The 17,678-nt window shown below is 37.0% G+C and overlaps 1 long non-coding RNA gene across 3 annotated transcripts; it reads left to right on the forward strand.

Annotated features, from left to right (window-relative positions):
• Positions 1–306: 306 nt before the first annotated feature.
• Positions 307–16,814, forward strand: LOC125964759 (uncharacterized). 3 transcript variants are annotated; one of them, XR_007478024.1, is made up of 4 exons: positions 307–922; positions 11,525–11,701; positions 14,182–16,156; positions 16,741–16,814. It is a non-coding gene; the product is annotated as an uncharacterized LOC125964759 (long non-coding RNA). The 3 variants fall into 3 exon arrangements; XR_007478023.1 differs by lacking the exon at positions 16,741–16,814 and having other exon boundaries at positions 14,158–16,667; XR_007478022.1 differs by lacking the exon at positions 16,741–16,814 and having other exon boundaries at positions 14,182–16,667.
• The last annotated feature ends 864 nt before the right edge of the window (positions 16,815–17,678 follow it).

The following is a 17,678-nucleotide window of genomic DNA, read 5'->3' on the forward strand; positions in this document are numbered from 1 at the left end:
ACTTTCCCAGTGAAGACACTAGAAGCAGCTGGGAAGGGGTGCTCAGCCAGAAGGGGCTGTTGGGACTCGATTTTGCAGGGAGACCTTCCTGGGATGTGAAAGCCATACAGGAAGGTGAAAGATACCTGGAACCACAGAGCCAGAGAAGCAAATAGTATTGAAAGCCTGCGTTCAGAGCCAAGCCCTGCAGGACAAAGGAGACAATAAGAGAAGCAGGCTAAGGTGTTCCAGTCGATTCCTTGAAACAGGTTTTGTTGTTTTATTACTTCCTCTTATGGGTAAGCCGTGGTGGTGGTGGTGGTGTGTGTGTGTGTGTGTTTGAATGTGAGGGTGTTTGGATGTGGGTGTGTGCATTACAAGAACCTGGACGAGATAGACACTTATCCCAGCAGTAAGCAAATAGGTAAGTCAGACTGAAACATATAGGGAACTATCAGTCGTTAAAACCTCAGTCACTGATGCTTGATGCACTTGCTGTCTGATTTTCCAAAGTTTTGTATAGATTTCCTATTTTTCTTTTCATTTATTTATTTACTTTTCCCTTTATTTCTCCATATCTGCTTGGATACTTTCCTACTGCATGTTTGAGTGTTTGACGTATCTTCCAGGGACCAATTTCATTTCGCACGTATTTTCTCTTGGTTTCTTCTTGTCCGTTCATATTATTGCCTGCTTTTCAGTTTAGTTATTTTTCTCATCTTCTTTTGTTCCCATGTTTATCCAGAAATTGATTTTATGTTCATCCTTTGATGCTGGTTTCAACTCGTAAGTTTTGCCTGTGTGATGACTCACTTCCTGGATCGTGGGACATGGATGGGTGGATTTTTCAAGCCCTGCCGTGGGCAGCCCAAAGAAACCAAGAAGTAGTGTGCACGGTCCCTGGGGTGAATGAAGAAGGAGAAGCGTCTGCTAAAGGGAGAAGGTAACTGCTTCCCCAAACCTTCGGCTCTTACATACTTTTATCCAAATCTAGCCTGGCTGATCATAATTTGTTTGAATTTGTGTACTATCCTCCCAAGTGACCTTTCTGTCGCCAGTCTTTGTAGCTCATCTGTCTATCACAAAGAAGCCCTGATGATTCTTTCTTAAAACAAAGCAAGTATGTTCTTTTTTTTTTCCCCCTGTGCTATACAGTAGGTCCTCACCAGCCATCTACTTTATACATAGAGTATACATATGTCAGTCCCAATCTCGCAATCCATCCCACCCCCTTCCCACCCCTGGTGTCCATACGTTTGTTCTCTATGTCTGTGTCTCTATTTCTGCTGTGGGGAGGGGAGTGGAGAGGGGGAATGGAGAGTTAGTGTTTAAAGGGGACAGAGTTTCAGTTTAGGAAGGTGAAAAATTTGGGAGAGAGACGGTGGTGAGAGTTGTACAACAATGTGAATGTACTTGGTGCCACTGAACTGCACAGTTAAATATGGTTAAAAGAGTATGTTTTATATTGAGTCTTTTACCACAAGAAAAAAAACATGTAAGAAAAGTATGGTTCTCCTCCAATGACACTCTTTTCTTGCTTTCCATTATCTAAGAGAAAACCCTCTTATCCCTACGAAGTCCAAGCTCGATTATCAGGATCTTCACAGCTTTGCTCCAACACCATCATTCAAGCCTCACCGCCCACTACCCATCACTCTTGTTTCCACCCTGGGGACCTAGACTCCCATCTAACAGTACTTCTTCAAACCACTTGTGTTACTTTCTGATTTGTCAACATCACATATATTCCCTCAGCCCAGGGTAGTTTTGTTTCTTCACCTCATCTTTTACAGCTCACTGTCAAAGATCACCTCTTCTTCCCACACTGACTTTCTGAAATGCTCACTCACGTTTAATGCATTTTCTTTATACCTTCATTGATAGTTGCTCTTACCCTCCTCTCCTCCCTTTCACCCTTCTCTTCTTTTCCCTTTATTCTTTCAACTGTAGACAGAAATAATAAACAATCTATAATACAAATAGAAAAGAGTTTTATCTGAGCCCAGCTGAGGACTGTAGCCCGGGAGACAGCCTCTCAGATAACTCTAAGGAAATGCTCCAGAGAAGCATGGTTTTCAGAACAGTGTTAGATCTTGTCAGAACAAAGAATCTCAAACAAGTCAGGTGTACATTTCTTCAAGGTTTCGAAAAAGAAAAAAAAAAAAAAAAGAACAGCTCAGCACATGCACAGAAAGTCAGCATGGCCTTGGCACCTGGGAAGGAAGTCTTATCACTGAGGGAGTACAAGCATTGGTGTTCCAGGAAGGGAGACATTTAATTTTTATTTTTAACATGGACATTCTTTACTTCTGGTCAATGCACCCTTTTCTTTAATAATTAAAGTAGATGTGCAATGTATGTCTGATAGTCCACAAACAGGCTCTTCTAGTTAGCATAAAATTCAACTGAAATTGTGTATAAGCCAGAATGACTTCCCTAGACCTCAATATGTGAAAATTGCTTTCATCACAACAAATATTTTTGGAGTGTACCCTTTGTGCCGGATGGTGTGTTAAATGGAAGCCAAGGGTCCCTATCCTCAAGGAGCTCACAGTTGCAGTGCAACCTCATCGTTTATTGCTTGTGTCCCCTACTAGTTGTAAACTACTTGCAGGGCAGGAACTGACTTGTCCTCACATTTGCAGTAATAGTACAGCAGAGGGCACAGAATAGACTCCCAGAACTGTTTCTAGAAAGAATGACCAAAGAAGTTAATGAAGTTTTTAAATAAAAAAATTTTTTTCTAGCTGTATTATGCATATTTAGTATGTTTTTGTAATCTATCTGATAAAATGAACAGACAAATGCAACGCTACCATTTAGGCACTGGACTGAGCTTGTATGTGCATGATCTCATTTATACTTCACAACCCTCTGAAAAATGTTGTTATTATCTATAGTTGAGGAAACCAAGGCATGAATGGTCACTTGCAGATCTTGGTGGACTTCAGCGTCTGAGTTTTCAATCATTTGCTCTCTCAACTGTCTCTAAGTTCAGTCTTCTGGTCTCTCTTTGTAATGATTGGAGCTACAGTAAAACTGTTTTTTGTCATACATATACATTAAAACTCGAATGGCCTAATATTCATTCAATGTATTATGATTTTTATGAAAGAAAACAATGTCCCATTTATAAAACAAAAAAGGGGGCTTCCCTGGTGGCGCAGTGGTTGAGAGTCCGCCTGCCGACGCAGTGGGCGCGGGTTCGTGCCCCAGTCTGGGAAGATCCCACATGCCACAGAGCGGCTGGGCCCGTGAGCCATGGCCGCTGAGCCTGCGCGTCCGGAGCCTGTGCTCCGCAATGGGAGAGGCCACAAGAGTGAGAGGCCTGCGTACCACAAAAAAAAAAAAAAAAAAAAGGAACATGGAATGTTATAGTACTGAACATACACTTTTGATTTTAAATATTGAAAACAAGAGTATGTCATAAGTGGATAAACAACAAGGTTCTGCTGTATAGCAGAGGGAACTATATTTAATATCCTGTGATAAACCGTAATGGAAAAGAATATGAAAAAGAATATATACATGTATATAACTGAATCACTTTGCTGTGCAGCAGAAATTAACATAACATTGTAAATCAACTATACGTCACTAAAATAAACTTTAAAAGAGAGTATGTCGTAAGTTCCTTTAAGGTGTACACCAGAGTTATTGTTTGCTTAAGACTTTCTCAACTTGGTACAAAAAGTTCCTGCTTTAAATTTCAAACAGGATCACAGTAAATTTCATAATAACTTGTCAGCTTGTTTAAAGTAATGAGCTTCTGGAGGCTTACACCCCACTGGGCATGTTCTAATGACAAGGAAATGCCAAATGAAAGTACAATAAATCTGTACAATAGAGACTGGGTGTTGTGACAGTACCATCATTGGAAGATTGGTTTTATAATTTATTCTGCTATTATATTCTCCTTAAATTTGGTCTCCATGCTGCTGGAAGGATTAACAAATGCCGTTAACACATGTTTAGCCTGTTTAATGCTTTCATATACTAAATCAAATCTAAAAAGGAAGCACATTCTTTCAAACATATGGAAAGTTTTCTTTTCTGCAGCAAATATTAAATATAAATATTTAATATCTATAAATATTATAGATAAAGGCAAAAGTATAATATAAAATGCCTACTTCACTCAACCTTAAGATCAGTGTTATAATATAAAATAATATAAATATATAAGTATTTTATATATCTATTTAACATATAGGTTATATGCTATAAGGGTGAGTGAGGTGGACATTTTATGTTATACTTTTGCCTTTCCTGAGGGCCTCCTATGCTTGTCTCTAATATGTTCACCATTTTACTTTTCAGAAATATTTATGGAGTATAACTAGCTGTTAGTTGATGTGTTAGTCTCAGGTACACAGACATAAAAAATAAAGTTTCACCTCAAAGAACTCAGTAAATTTGGGAAGATGGTCAGGAAAAACAATAATAACATAGAGAATAGCTGTTTTAATAGATGTATACAGAGAGTATTTTGGAAGTCAAGAAAAAGTGACTCAAAGGAAAGTCTGAGTTTACTATAGTCAACATGCTTCTATAATCTACTTGATACTGTTTTCCAAGGGGAGCTGAGTATTGTAAGATGATGACATGATATTAACTGCACATATTAGAATGCCAAACTCAGAGAACAACAGGTATAAAGGTGCCCCTGACATATGGTAATATTTAGAAATTTTTCAGTAATTTAATATATTTGCAGCAAAAGATATATGTAGGTCCCAGCTGAGGGATATGGCTGGAGTAGTAGGATTTCCAGACTGCAAAAGTCAGTGATAGAGTTCCACTAGAGAATTTTAAGCAGTGATGTGACATGATCAAAAGTGTATCTTTCTTTTTAGAATTAGCCTTTTGGACTGGTTGAGGATGACTAAAACCTGCAGTATGGAAATTCTTTGGAATCCATATGAGAAAAGATTAAGATCTGAACTATAATAATGGCAGAGGGAACAGATACAAAATTACCAGAACACATAGAGACCAATAAATCAAAGGGTGGATGGTGAGAGCAAGACATTTCAGATAACTTGAAAGTCTAGGGCAAAACCTAATGATGCTTCTGAGAGACAGAACACAGGAAGTTGTAGTTAGTTAAGTCTGGCATTAGAAATGAGTTTAATGTGAGTTTAATGAATTTGGAACCCAGGTCAGTGAACTGGGCTGTTGATATTGACCTGAGAGTAGTTATCACACGGGTGATAGTTGAAGCTTTTTGTTTGGATGACATTGTCTGAGAATCACACAAAGTGTGAGATGAAAAGAGAGCTGGGCATATACCCCGAGAAAACCATAATTCAAAAAGAGTCATGTACCACAGTGTTCATTGCAGCTCTATTTACAATAGCCAGGACATGGAAGCAACCTAAGTGTCCATCAACAGATGAATGGATAAAGAAGATGTGACACATATACACAATGGAATATTACTCAGCCATAAAAAGGAATGAAACTGAGTTATTTGTAGTGAGGTGGATGGACCTAGAGTCTGTCATACAGAGTGAAGTAAGCCAGAAAGAGAAAAACAAATACCTTACGCTAACACATATATATGGAATCTAAAAAAAAAAATGGTCATGAAGAACCTAGGGGCAGGATGGGAATAAGCATGCAGACCTACTAGAGAATGAATGGACTTGAGGACATGGGGAGGGGGAAGGGTAAGCTGGGATGAAGTGAGAGAGTGGCATGGACATATATACACTACCAAATGTAAAACAGATAGCTAGTGGAAAGCACCCTCATAGCACAGGGAGATCAGCTCGGTGCTTTGTGACCACCTAGAGGGGTGGGATAGGGAGGGTGGGAGGGAGGGAGACCCAAGAGGGAAGAGATATGGGGATATATGTATACGTATAGCTGATTCACTTTGTTATAAAGCAGAAACTAACACACCATTGTAAAGCAATTATACTCCAATAAAGATGTTAAAAAAAAAAAGAGCTAAAATTGAAGACAGCTGCCGTTGAGAAGCCCATGAAAATCAAGGCATAGAAGTGTCCATTAGGGTTGACCATATTAAGGTTGCCTTTGGGAGATAAATTTAGTTAGAATATGTGGGGTTAGAGCCAGACATAGTGTGATATAGATAATAATAATGTATTGACATGTAACAATCATTTTTTAAAATCTTTTATTTTAAGGGGATACAATGCCATTTTGATAAGTGAGTAAATTATATGCATAAATATGACAATGATATTGTTTTATGTCTTAGAGATCACCCAATCATACTCCATGTAAATAACTGAGTGACTCTCAAAAACATATTAGTCATGTGGGGACAAGAAGTTTTCCAAACGTAAATCAGTATATGAGTGGTGAACTCACACTGGCTGATTTGAGAAGTGACAAAGCACGCTATTTTGGAGATACTCTGTATTACAGCAAGAGGACTTAACTTCAAAATCCAAGAGTTCTCATAAGGCTTTGGGTGGAAGAGGTCTCTGCTCCAAAAGAAGTAAAAATTTTCCAGAAGAACAGCAAGTTTCATCAGCTTTCCTGACCAATGAAAAAGTTAATAGATTTTCAAGTGGATGAGGCATTTTTTTTCTTTCCAGTCATAGAATTTGAGTGGAGGGCTTCCCTGGTGGCGCAGTGGTTAAGAATCCACCTGCCAATTCAGGGGACATGCGTTCAAGCCCTGGTCTGGGAAGATCCCACATGCTGCGGAGCAACTAAGCCCGTGCGCCACAACTACTGAGCCTGCGCTCTAGAGCCCGTGCGCCACAACTACTGAGCCTGTGTGCCACAACTGTTGAAGCCCGCACGCCTAGAGCCCGTGCTCCGCAACAAGAGAAGCCACCGCAATGAGAAGCCCACGCACCACAAGGAAGAGTAGCCCCCGCTCACCACAACTAGAGAAAGCCCGCGTGGAGCAACGAAGACCCAATGCAGCCAAAAATAAATAAATAAATAAATTTATATAAAAAAAAGAATTTGAGTGTAATTGCTGGTTGTGTTTCTTTTTTTTTTTCGGTACGTGGGCCTCTCACTGTTGTGGCCTCTCCCGTTGCGGAGCACAGGCTCCGGACGCACAGGCTCAGCGGCCATGGCTCACGGGCCCAGCTGCTCTGCGGCATGTGGGATCTTCCCGGACCGGGGCATGAACCCATGTCCCCTGCATCGGCAGGCGGACTCTCAACCACTGCGCCACCAGGGAAGCCCGCTGGTTGTGTTTCTTGAGTTCCACTCTTGTTTGTCTTCATGAAACATCCGAGAGCAATAACTATGTTCAAAGTCTCAAATTAATTTATTCCACTTTTTTTCTGTTGTCTTAATTCTTTGTTCTAAGCATATCTTTCTTAGTTGACTTTAGCATCTGTTTTCATGGAAACTTTTATTTTCTCAGTGAATGTCTTGTACACTTAGAACCTTCCATCATTTATTTGTTCTGCTTTTTCTGATTTTGGATATTATACCGGAACAGATACATGGAACAAATTTCTCACAGAAAAAAAAAAATCTTTGTAGTTACCATAGTCACCATATCATGAGTAGCATGGCAAGAAAGGGCAAGGTGATTAAAAATAAAAGATTGAATCCAAAAAACTTAAAGTATAAAGTTTATAAATAACCTAAGGTAACCTGTAACCAAGTAATAAGAAGACTTAATTAATGGGATATAATTGGATTTACTTTTCTGGACTGATGTTCAAGAGGAAAAATAAATTAAGCATTTATATCTGTGACCTGTATACTTCTGTATCTCTCTCTAAGCACAACAGAAGTTGTATTTGGAATAATTGCTTTTCAATATTTAAATTATCATATTTTCAAACAACATAATTTTACTTTCTTACTATATTATACTTACTACAGGAGAAAAGTAAATTACCAAGTTTTGGAAAATTTTTCAGTAGCAGTACTCAAATTGAATAGGTCCTTACATTAATACTCAATTTAAAAAAGTCAAATAACAAGAACATTCATCCTCCAAGCATATAGATTGATTACAATTTAACTATGACGTGTATATAGAATACTTGCTTAGTAAAGTATGTAATAATTTTAATACATGACAATCATATGTCACTGCCTTAGAATGGCCATATCAAGTAGCAGTGGATATATTTACATCATGGACAAAGTCTAGTACATCCCCAGGATTCAATAAATATGTTTTTAAAAAGTTGAAATATTACAGTCTTGTAATTTGACTAATAATGCAGATAAGACTCAATCCCAAAGAATCTGAGGCGCTTGATGACTGCATTATGTCCAGATCACAAGTGGGAAGACATGTGAGATCCACAGTATCTTAGATTGTCGTCTTATCAACTAAAAGGCTCTGTTTAACAAGGAAAATACAACAGAACACAATTTTCAAAAATATGAGGAGGTTAAGAATCCACTATTACTGCAGATCTTACCTTTTGAAGACATCATACCCATATTGAATGCATTTCTGAGATGTGTGCTCAGTTGAATCCAATTTTGAGCAGCTATTTTTAGAGTCTTGTTAACTGAATTGACTGACCTTTTTAGCCCAAACAGTTGAGCCATGTTTGCTTGTAGATGGCATTTTTACCAGCTATTCTTGGACTGAAAAGTGCTCTGTACTATGTGGTCTCAGCAATTCTGTTCATTGTATTTCTAAATGCTCTTAACAAAAAATCAACAAGAACTCTTATATTCATACCATGGACTATCATTCTGCCATAAAAAGGAGTAAAATGTTGATTCATGCTACAACATGATGAGCATAAGAAAAGCCAGATACCAAAGGTCAGATATTGTAAGATTTAATTTATACGAAATGTTTAGAAGAAGCAAATCTATAGAGATAGGTCAGTGGTTGCCGACAGGTAGGGGAGGAGTAGGGGGAATGGGGGAGTGATGGGTAACAGGTGTGGGATTTCTTTTTAGGGCAATGAAATGTTCTGGAATTAGATACTGATGGTGGTGACATAACCATGAATATACTAAAAGCCACTGAATTGTACTGTTTAATTTGTGGTATGTGAATGATATTTCAATTCAAATTTATAAAAATTAGCTACATCTTTAAGTCTTCACCTTTTGACTACTAAGCATGGATTAATTCAAAGTGTATTTTTAGCCTGTTTTGCAATTTATTCTTAAAAATGTATTTTTCGGGCTTCCCTGGTGGCGCAGTGGTTGAGAGTCCACCTGCCGATGCAGGGGACGCGGGTTCGTGCCCCGGTCCGGGAAGATCCCACATGCCGCGGAGCTGCTAGGCCTGTGAGCCATAGCCGCTGAGCCTGCGCGTCCGGAGCCTGTGCTCCGCAACGGGAGAGGCCACAACAGTGAGAGACCCACGTACCACAAAAAAAAAAAAAAAGTATTTTTCTTAAAGGTAAATATGTGATGTGATGGATGTGTTAATTAACTCCATTGTGGAAATCCTTTCACAATGTATATGTGTATCAAATCATCATGTTGTACACTTTTTATACTTCAATTAAACTGGGGGTGAGGGAAGAATCTAGTAAGACAAAAGAAAAAAGAAAGGCTTAGAAAACTAGAGCTGGAGGATTGGGAAAATATAGATACATGAACAGTGAATAACCTGGTGAAAAGTAATATAAAGGAAATAGGAAGATTATGCGGGGATTTCTTCTATGCTTCTAAAATGCCATCTTAGTTATTAGAGCGTAGGTGTCTTTTATTTTCTCATATTAAAACTTCTCTGCTCAAATCAGAAACATCCAGGGCACTGATTTCACTTGGCTGTACACCTGAAACTAACACAACATTGTAAATCAACTGTATGCCCATAAAAAATTTTAAATACATGAAGAAAGGAGGACAGCAAAAACAAACAGACAAAAAAGTATGTTTTCTTGTGCTGATCGTAGTACTAAAGTGGTGTGAATTGTAAACCCTTTAATTAGGCTATAATTGATGTAGTCTGAGGAAAAACTGAACTTGAGACACACCCCAGGAATGATACCGGTGGTAGTTTTGGGTTATGATGACCTGTTTCAGTAAGTGCTATTAGTGATGTGATGTATGGTTAATGATTTGATTTATGTTCATGTGCAAAATAAAATAGAAGTGCTGTATGAAGTGACCATGGTGGGAGTTTTAGTAGACCAATGTATGCCATAGCTGGACTTAGTTTATGTCCCATGTCTATGTAAATACTACTCCACATTCTGCAGTTGGCTCTGCTTGAAGGATCTGCATATGTACAAGAGTGGGTCAGCAAAGGAACAGCCAACCCTTGACATCTGATGCTATTTCCACAAGTTTCTACCTAGTCCCATTTTATTTTGGCAACACAACTGGTGAATAACGGGATAAGTCCTCCTAAATGGATGTTTCATTCCTCTTAAAACTACTCCTGGTGGATGTAATAATTTATAAACCACTCCTTATACTTATACTTTACATATACGTGGTTGCATCTCACCAATGATGCTGTTTATCATTTAGTATACTTTTGGGTTTCCCCCCTTTCCCAAATGAAACCATAATATTTTATGAATTTGTCTTGGATAGGGTAAGTAAGCGTTTTGCTATTTATATGGTCCCTTTCCGGGAGCCTCCAAATGAATGTTATTCTTAGTCTCCTCAAGGTTTTCTTATACACAGATTGCATGTTCTATCTTTACTATCTCTATACTAGATGACTCTCTTATCTCGACCACAACTAATGAAACCAGAAATGGTTACCTAAACCAAACTAGGTCGAAGTAATAAAGTGGGTGACAAATTAAGACCTAACAGAGATGCAAAACTCTGGCCGCCAGAAGCAGACTATATTGGAACGTGACGGGGTGGACCAGTTAAATTCTTGCTTTTGGGGCGGTTTAACTGGGGGATCTACTGAGGAAGTTGGTAGTTGGTAATGGTAACTAGGAGACCAAATGAGGAAGTTAGTAGTTGGTAATGGGAGCAGAAGCTGAAAAACAGTGTGGAGACATGACAAGTCTGGAGCAGCTATTATACATGGAGAAAAAGTTAGGGGAGACTCAATCGTTATTCATGGGGGGAGTTGAAGTAAAGCTGGAGTATGTTTGAAACTCGGAGCCTTGGAGTAAGTGAGCCACCGAGAGTAGGAAGCGGCGTGTGCCTGCCATTGAGGGTGTGACCAGGTAGTGCCTTACGGCCTGTGTTCTGCTGTGTGTTTCAGATGGCTTCTCAAGGTCTAGGAACACTGGCTCGGCAGTGCCTCGTCACTATCTAGTCCACAGATACTTATCAACTGCTCTATGCCAAGTGCATATTCATTAATGAACAGGCGAGCTCTCACCCCTGTGGAGTTTATATTCCAGCAGATAAGATTATTTTCATAATTTTCTCCATATCTTTATAATAAACCTTTATCACCTGAATTAATGCAAGTGTGCCTTTTTCCCTTGTAGTCTGAAAGAGTCTAATAAAAATGCTATCTCTTTCTGTTTCATTTTCACAGGCATTATTTTAAAGTGGGTTTTTTTAACAAATATTAATGCATTAAACTTTCTTGATAATTCTAAAAGTATCAATTTTACAGAAGAGGCAATGAAGGGGAAAACAAGGTTTAAAGTTTTCACCTAAAACAAGGTTTAAAATTTTCTCCTAGAGGCTTCTCTGGTGGCACAGTGGTTGAGAATCCACCTGCCAATGCAGGGGACACCGGTTCGAGCCCTGGTCCGGGAAGAAGTTGCAGGGCAACTAAGCCCACGCGCCACAACTATCATTGAGAAAGTTTTCCATAGGATTCTCACCTTTGCTACATGGTAAATCTCTACTGGTTCAGGTACAATTATTTTTTGCCTCTTCTTTAGATACTTTTATTCTGTGGAATTATGTGAAATGGTTGAAAACATGCAGACGCTTAGAATGATTACACAACCCCGGTTGGCCTCACTCTTGACTCCGCAATTTACAGAAGTGCTGACCCAGAACACAGACTGTTATGTTCACACTAAATTACTTACAAACATATTTTGAATATCATCTATCTTCTCATTTTTCTTTCGATTTATTGAATTTTGGTGTCATTCACCAAGATTCCCAAATCTACCACAAATGTTTTTGATATACACCTAGGAGCCCCAGTGGAGCAACGTTTGTTGAAATTCAAAGTTGAACATATGCCCTTGAAATTCACTAGCGCAAAAGGCTTAAAATGTTTGAAATGCTGCAGGTGACTTTCAGATTTATTCCCTGAGGCATGTACCTGGTAACCAAGGAAACCTTTGGCAAATGTTACTAAACGTCTCAACGACTTGCTTTTTCACGTGCCCCCCGGTTTGTGCACGTGCCCCCAGTTTGTGAACTGGTGCTTATATATAGTCAGAATATTTATATTTAATTTTTTAAAGGAAATTATTAAGGAAGCTAGGCTAGGAGCATTCTGACAATTCATTACATGCTTCAGTTCCTATAATAACCAACATTTGGTACTTTGCTTTAGTTCATTAATTTATTTATAAAACAATCATATATTGATTGATCACTTACTAGTAAGTGCTTGATGTTGAGGTTACAAAAATAACCTATGGTCCCTAAAGAATGCAATTCTAACAGGGACGTGTAAAGAGAGGAATTATAGTCACGTGGTAGTAGACATATGAATTGGGGAGAACATGTGTGTGTTCTATTGATCCTGACCCTCATTACTAGACTTTTAACTCCATCAACAGATTGTAAAGAATATTAGTCTTGTTATATCTGAGGAATAGCTTGCTCATGGTTTCATGCATGGAATGACACTAGGTGGAAGGCTGTGGTTTTCAGCATTTATAACAAAGGCAAATCCACATAGTTTTGCCCTCGAGCACTCTTTTTTCACACCCATTTGTGGTTTTTTTTTTTTCACTAGAGAAGACTAGAGAAAATTAATCTGGCTCAGAGGTGGCTGGACTACTGCTTGGCCACCCCCAAGGTTTAGGTTGCTTTTACGTGGACCAGTGATCTCATTATTGTGGTACATATTGAGCAGGACCCTGAGCCTTCTTACTCTCCCCTAAATTCTAATAGCTGATGATGACATAGGCAGGTATAAATATCGAAGGGGCAGACAACTTATTTATTTTATTTTTCATTTCAATGAAACTCAACCTGACTTTATTGTAATGGTTTGTAACTTGCCAGAAGGAGTCATATAAAAAATATTTTAGTCATTGAAAATTCATTGAAAATTTTATTCATTGAAAATTCAATAAAAATTGATTTATTTAAACCATGACTATGGTTTGATTTTTGTGCTTGCTTTTCCGTTTTTGAAAATGGCAGCTAAGCAGAGTTTATAAACTGCAACAATATCTTAAGGAAATTTTATTAATAAATGTACAGAAAGTGAGAGTAAACTCATACTTTCAATCTTACACAGACCATTAAACAAGCAATAAAAATGTCATAGATCTGTTGAAGAATAAATACATACTTAAAGAAAGACATAAGGGTGAATAATAAAAAGCACAGAGACACCCAAATTAACTTTCAAACACTAGTTCAATTCAAATAATTTCATGTTTGCTTTCTTCCTCCAATGCATGCTTCTATATGTTACAATTTTAGCAGATTTAGCATAGTATTTCAAGGCTGCTGTCAATTCCTATGTTTTTAAATTAGTCTGAAGTTGGAGTAGATTATCTGTAATTTTTCTTCTTAAATTATAATTTTACCATGTACAGTAGTGGTTTACAATATATTTTATTTTTCTTTAGGATGTCATAGATAGAGCAGAGATGAATAAAGAAATTTTATCTAAATGCTTTTCAAACCCAGGGATTCATGCATGAGATGAATGTTTTTAATGTCTAATTCAAGTAGTTCTTTTAATTATTAAATAGAAATTGAAATTAGAAATGAAATTTATCCACGTATTGAAAGCCAGAAAGAAATAGTAAAAGGAAACATCTGAATTAACGAAGTTTTTTTTTGTGGTTTAAGGAACAATTTAGGACACTATTGCTATTTTGAAAGTATAGATTTTAAATCATACATTGAAACAGGCAAATAACATGACTGATGGTTGGACTAAAACTTGGTCATCTCAAGACATATTTTAATTTTCCATAGATCATATCTCTTAAATATTTGTGGGGTTACATCTTCTACAGTATGAGTGGCCAGTTCACCCAGTCAGAGAATTTAAACCAGTCGTGTCAGTGTTTTAAGATGGAGGTTCTTCGTATGCTGGGATGATGGAGAGACAGAGTAAGAATCTTTGTGTTCTCTCCTTTCCTTTTCTGTCTCTACATGTAGCGTTTCCAACCTTTTGGGATCCAGTCGATTGTGGAAGAGTTAAGCTGACATGAAACGAAGCACAGAGAAATGGAACATGACTGCTGGGATGTAGATGATGATGACAGCCCTGCATATGTTTTCTCGCTTTCAGAATTAGTATATATCCTCAGCAGTGCTGACTCTGTATTTATACTTCTTAAATTAGCTCAGGAGCAACTGCACGGCTCCCAGCAAGAATCCCTGATGAAATTAGAATGGAATTAGAAACCAAAATGGGCACCATGGCAGCTTTCCCTCTATAACACTGAAATTTCTCTTCTGTTTCTCTTTCTTATTTGTTACTTATTTTAACTTTATATTTCTTTCATGATATAGTTTTCTCAAACTTTATAGTGAAATCGTCACTCTAGAAAGACGTTAATATTTTTCTTGGAACTTCTGATCCCAGCAAACCAGGGCCCTCTTACCTCAATCAAGATCAACATCAGGGTCCACCTGAGAGGGGAGCCCTGCAGTCCGAAGCATGGGGTAAGATTGCCTGTATCTTTAGGCTCCATTTCATCACTAGAAAAATGAGGGTTTTGAGTAGGTCATCCCTCAAAACTCTGTTTAATAAAACTGTTAAAGAGTAGGATTATACTGACGTGTATAACTTGTTTTCACTTTAATACACTCTTGTATGCCAAAATATTGCCCTAAGTCATCAGTGAAATGACATTTAAAATTCCCAAACCAATGGGAGGGAGCCATCTTGTGGTTTAGGCCCAGCGCAGCTTACATTTAGAAGAGAAAAGAATGTGAAACCTTTGAAAATGTAATATTATATATAACATTATATATAATATAATAAATATAATAATAAATGATAGATAGTTTATGAATGTGATCTAAAGTCTTAACTTACAGGTAATTAAAAAAACCCTTCAATTCTGGGTATGAGTAATTGTTCTTTAGACAATTCTGGGAACTTGTTTGAAACTAAGGGTATATAGCACATACCATGTTGTGATTTATTTTCTTATTTAATGAAGATATTTCAGTAGGTACTGAGTTAGTAGTTGTAATGCTTACTGAAGATGCCAAAGGGGTTTGTCCCATCTCACTTAGGAAATAATGCAGAAGACAGAATAATGATATGAAAAAGACAATTGCATATTACCTTTATATTCTGTAATTACTTTTCTGAGTCATAAGAATCAAACATTGATCTCTAGAATCAAACATTAACTCTCTAATTGATCAATTAGAGAGTTAAACATGCCGATAATGGCATGTGAGATCGCCATATTTTGTTGCTTAATAATACAATATATAACACATACTAAAAGGTATGCATGTTTAGCATAAATAACACCAATGTAGCAGTTAATAAAAATATGATAATAATATTAAATACTATCACATTAATATTACTTTTTAAAGTTTCCTTTTAGAAACTAATTTGTATTGTTAGGTAAATAAGTCGTATGAACATATTTTCCCTAGGTGCATTTCTTTATATAAATAAAACAACTTTTTTCATTTATCCCAATATTTTCAGTAGTTAACTTTCACAGACAATATGCAAAAAGACATTTCTAACATAAGCAATTCAGCATCAGTAAATGGGTGCTGACTTCAGATTCAAAGTAAATTACAGAGAATATATTATTTCCATTTATTTCTCATTCTTCCTCTTTTTCATGTAACATGGATAAAAACTGAATCAATAACCTGAATTGCAAAAATATTTTAACTTGCTATATGCAACACATCAATTTAAATTCCGTAATTTTAGAAAAGGTTGAGTCTTGTATAGAGATTAATGATTGCTCAGAAATGGTACTCACATAAAGTGTGCATAAAATAAGCCTCTTGTCCACGACACATGGTTCCTGCAGATGTTCTTTTCTCCTTTGCTTTGCTTCTGAAGGTGTAGGAAGCTTTCCTATTTGCCGCCCCTTGCAGGAGGGACTCAGAAAGATTTGGTGGTGGTGATGATGGGAACAAAGGAAGAGCCCAGAGATAATATCTCCAGGTAGACTTCTGGTGCCCATTCTGGTGTTTATTAAATACACTGTAATAGATTAAAACTATATTTCTTTCAAGGGGTTTAATAATCCATTATCAACCTTCTATCAGCAACTTTCTGGTAACTAAAAAAAAATAAATCTATGCTTTTGGATTTTCTACTCTGTTTCAAATAATTTGGAAATTTGAAAAAAATCCACTTTGTTTCCTATTTATATTTCATTCCATGTTTTTTTGGTTAGTCACTTAGCAAATACAAGGCTACACTTTGAATCTTGCATAGAACAAGTATTTCAAGCTAGGTCAATCTGTATGAAATTACTTTTTGGAAGAAATGTAACTGTTTCAAAAAAGACCCTGTTAAGTCTAGAAATACAATTATTTCTGTAACTAGTTATTTGGAAGTCTTTTTATTTATGTATGTATTTATGTATGTATGTATGTATGTATTCCAAAGAAAATTGAATCTAACATCGTCTCAAAAGATTGAAAGAATGATTTTTTATGGATGACTTAAACACAGAGACCCATTTGGAAGAACAGGAGCCATTAGGTTACACAAGCAGATGTTGTCATTTGATTTCTAACTAGGATTCATTGTTTGGAGAACAAGTCTTCAGACCCTCTTGCCTCATGTCACAGCAAGGATGATGAGTGAGCCCAGCCTCCAGTTTCCAGTGTCCTGAGTGGGCTTTTTGGAGCAACACACTGTTGGGTAAAGACCGCCTACTGAGATAACTTGATAAGACAACACATGGGGTCAAATATTATATAGGGAAAGAGAAAAGCAAAATAGCTACATATTTATAGTATACCATAGTTCAGTAACTATGGTCAAATTGCAATTTAAGTTTTCCACGAATGGGTAATTAACAATGTAAATTGTACAAACATAAACAAGGAATATATACATAGAATATAAGTTTATCGAGGAAGAAAGCAACAGACAGCAAGAGTAAATTAGGATAAAATACCTAGAGAAAAACAACTAATTTAGTGGTACTGAAATGGTGAATAGAATGAGAATAATGAAAATATTTTAAACAATCAAAATCAATCAAAAAATTGATTTTTTTAAAGTTATAGTTTACCAGTAAGTTATGCACATTATGCTTATTCACATACATTTTGGTTAAGTATCTTTCACCTGTTGATATCTCTAGCACTTGTAGATGACCTTGCTTGAGTCTAGGGCAGCATTTCAGTCTAGAGTTTCCACTGACATTATGGGATGAACCATTCAAGTGCAAATTAAGAAGCTGGTGAAGGCCAGCTCATCAAGGAAAACACAGTGCCAATTTAGCAAGGAATTTCCAATCAATTTTCCTGAACCTTGTGCAGCCAATAAATACATAAAGACATATAAATTATAGGTACTCCAAAAATGAGAAGCAAGTTATCATAGACCATACTGCAATATTTTCTTAAATTTCCTATACATTAATTTTTCTCTTATTTCTTTATCAACTACTGTACCATCACTAAACTCCAGCCTAATTGTGTAAAGTAAAAACAAGCATACCTAAATT

Source organism: Orcinus orca, chromosome 6, assembly GCF_937001465.1.
Source record: "Orcinus orca chromosome 6, mOrcOrc1.1, whole genome shotgun sequence".
In the NCBI taxonomy this organism is placed as follows: Eukaryota; Metazoa; Chordata; class Mammalia; order Artiodactyla; family Delphinidae; genus Orcinus; species Orcinus orca.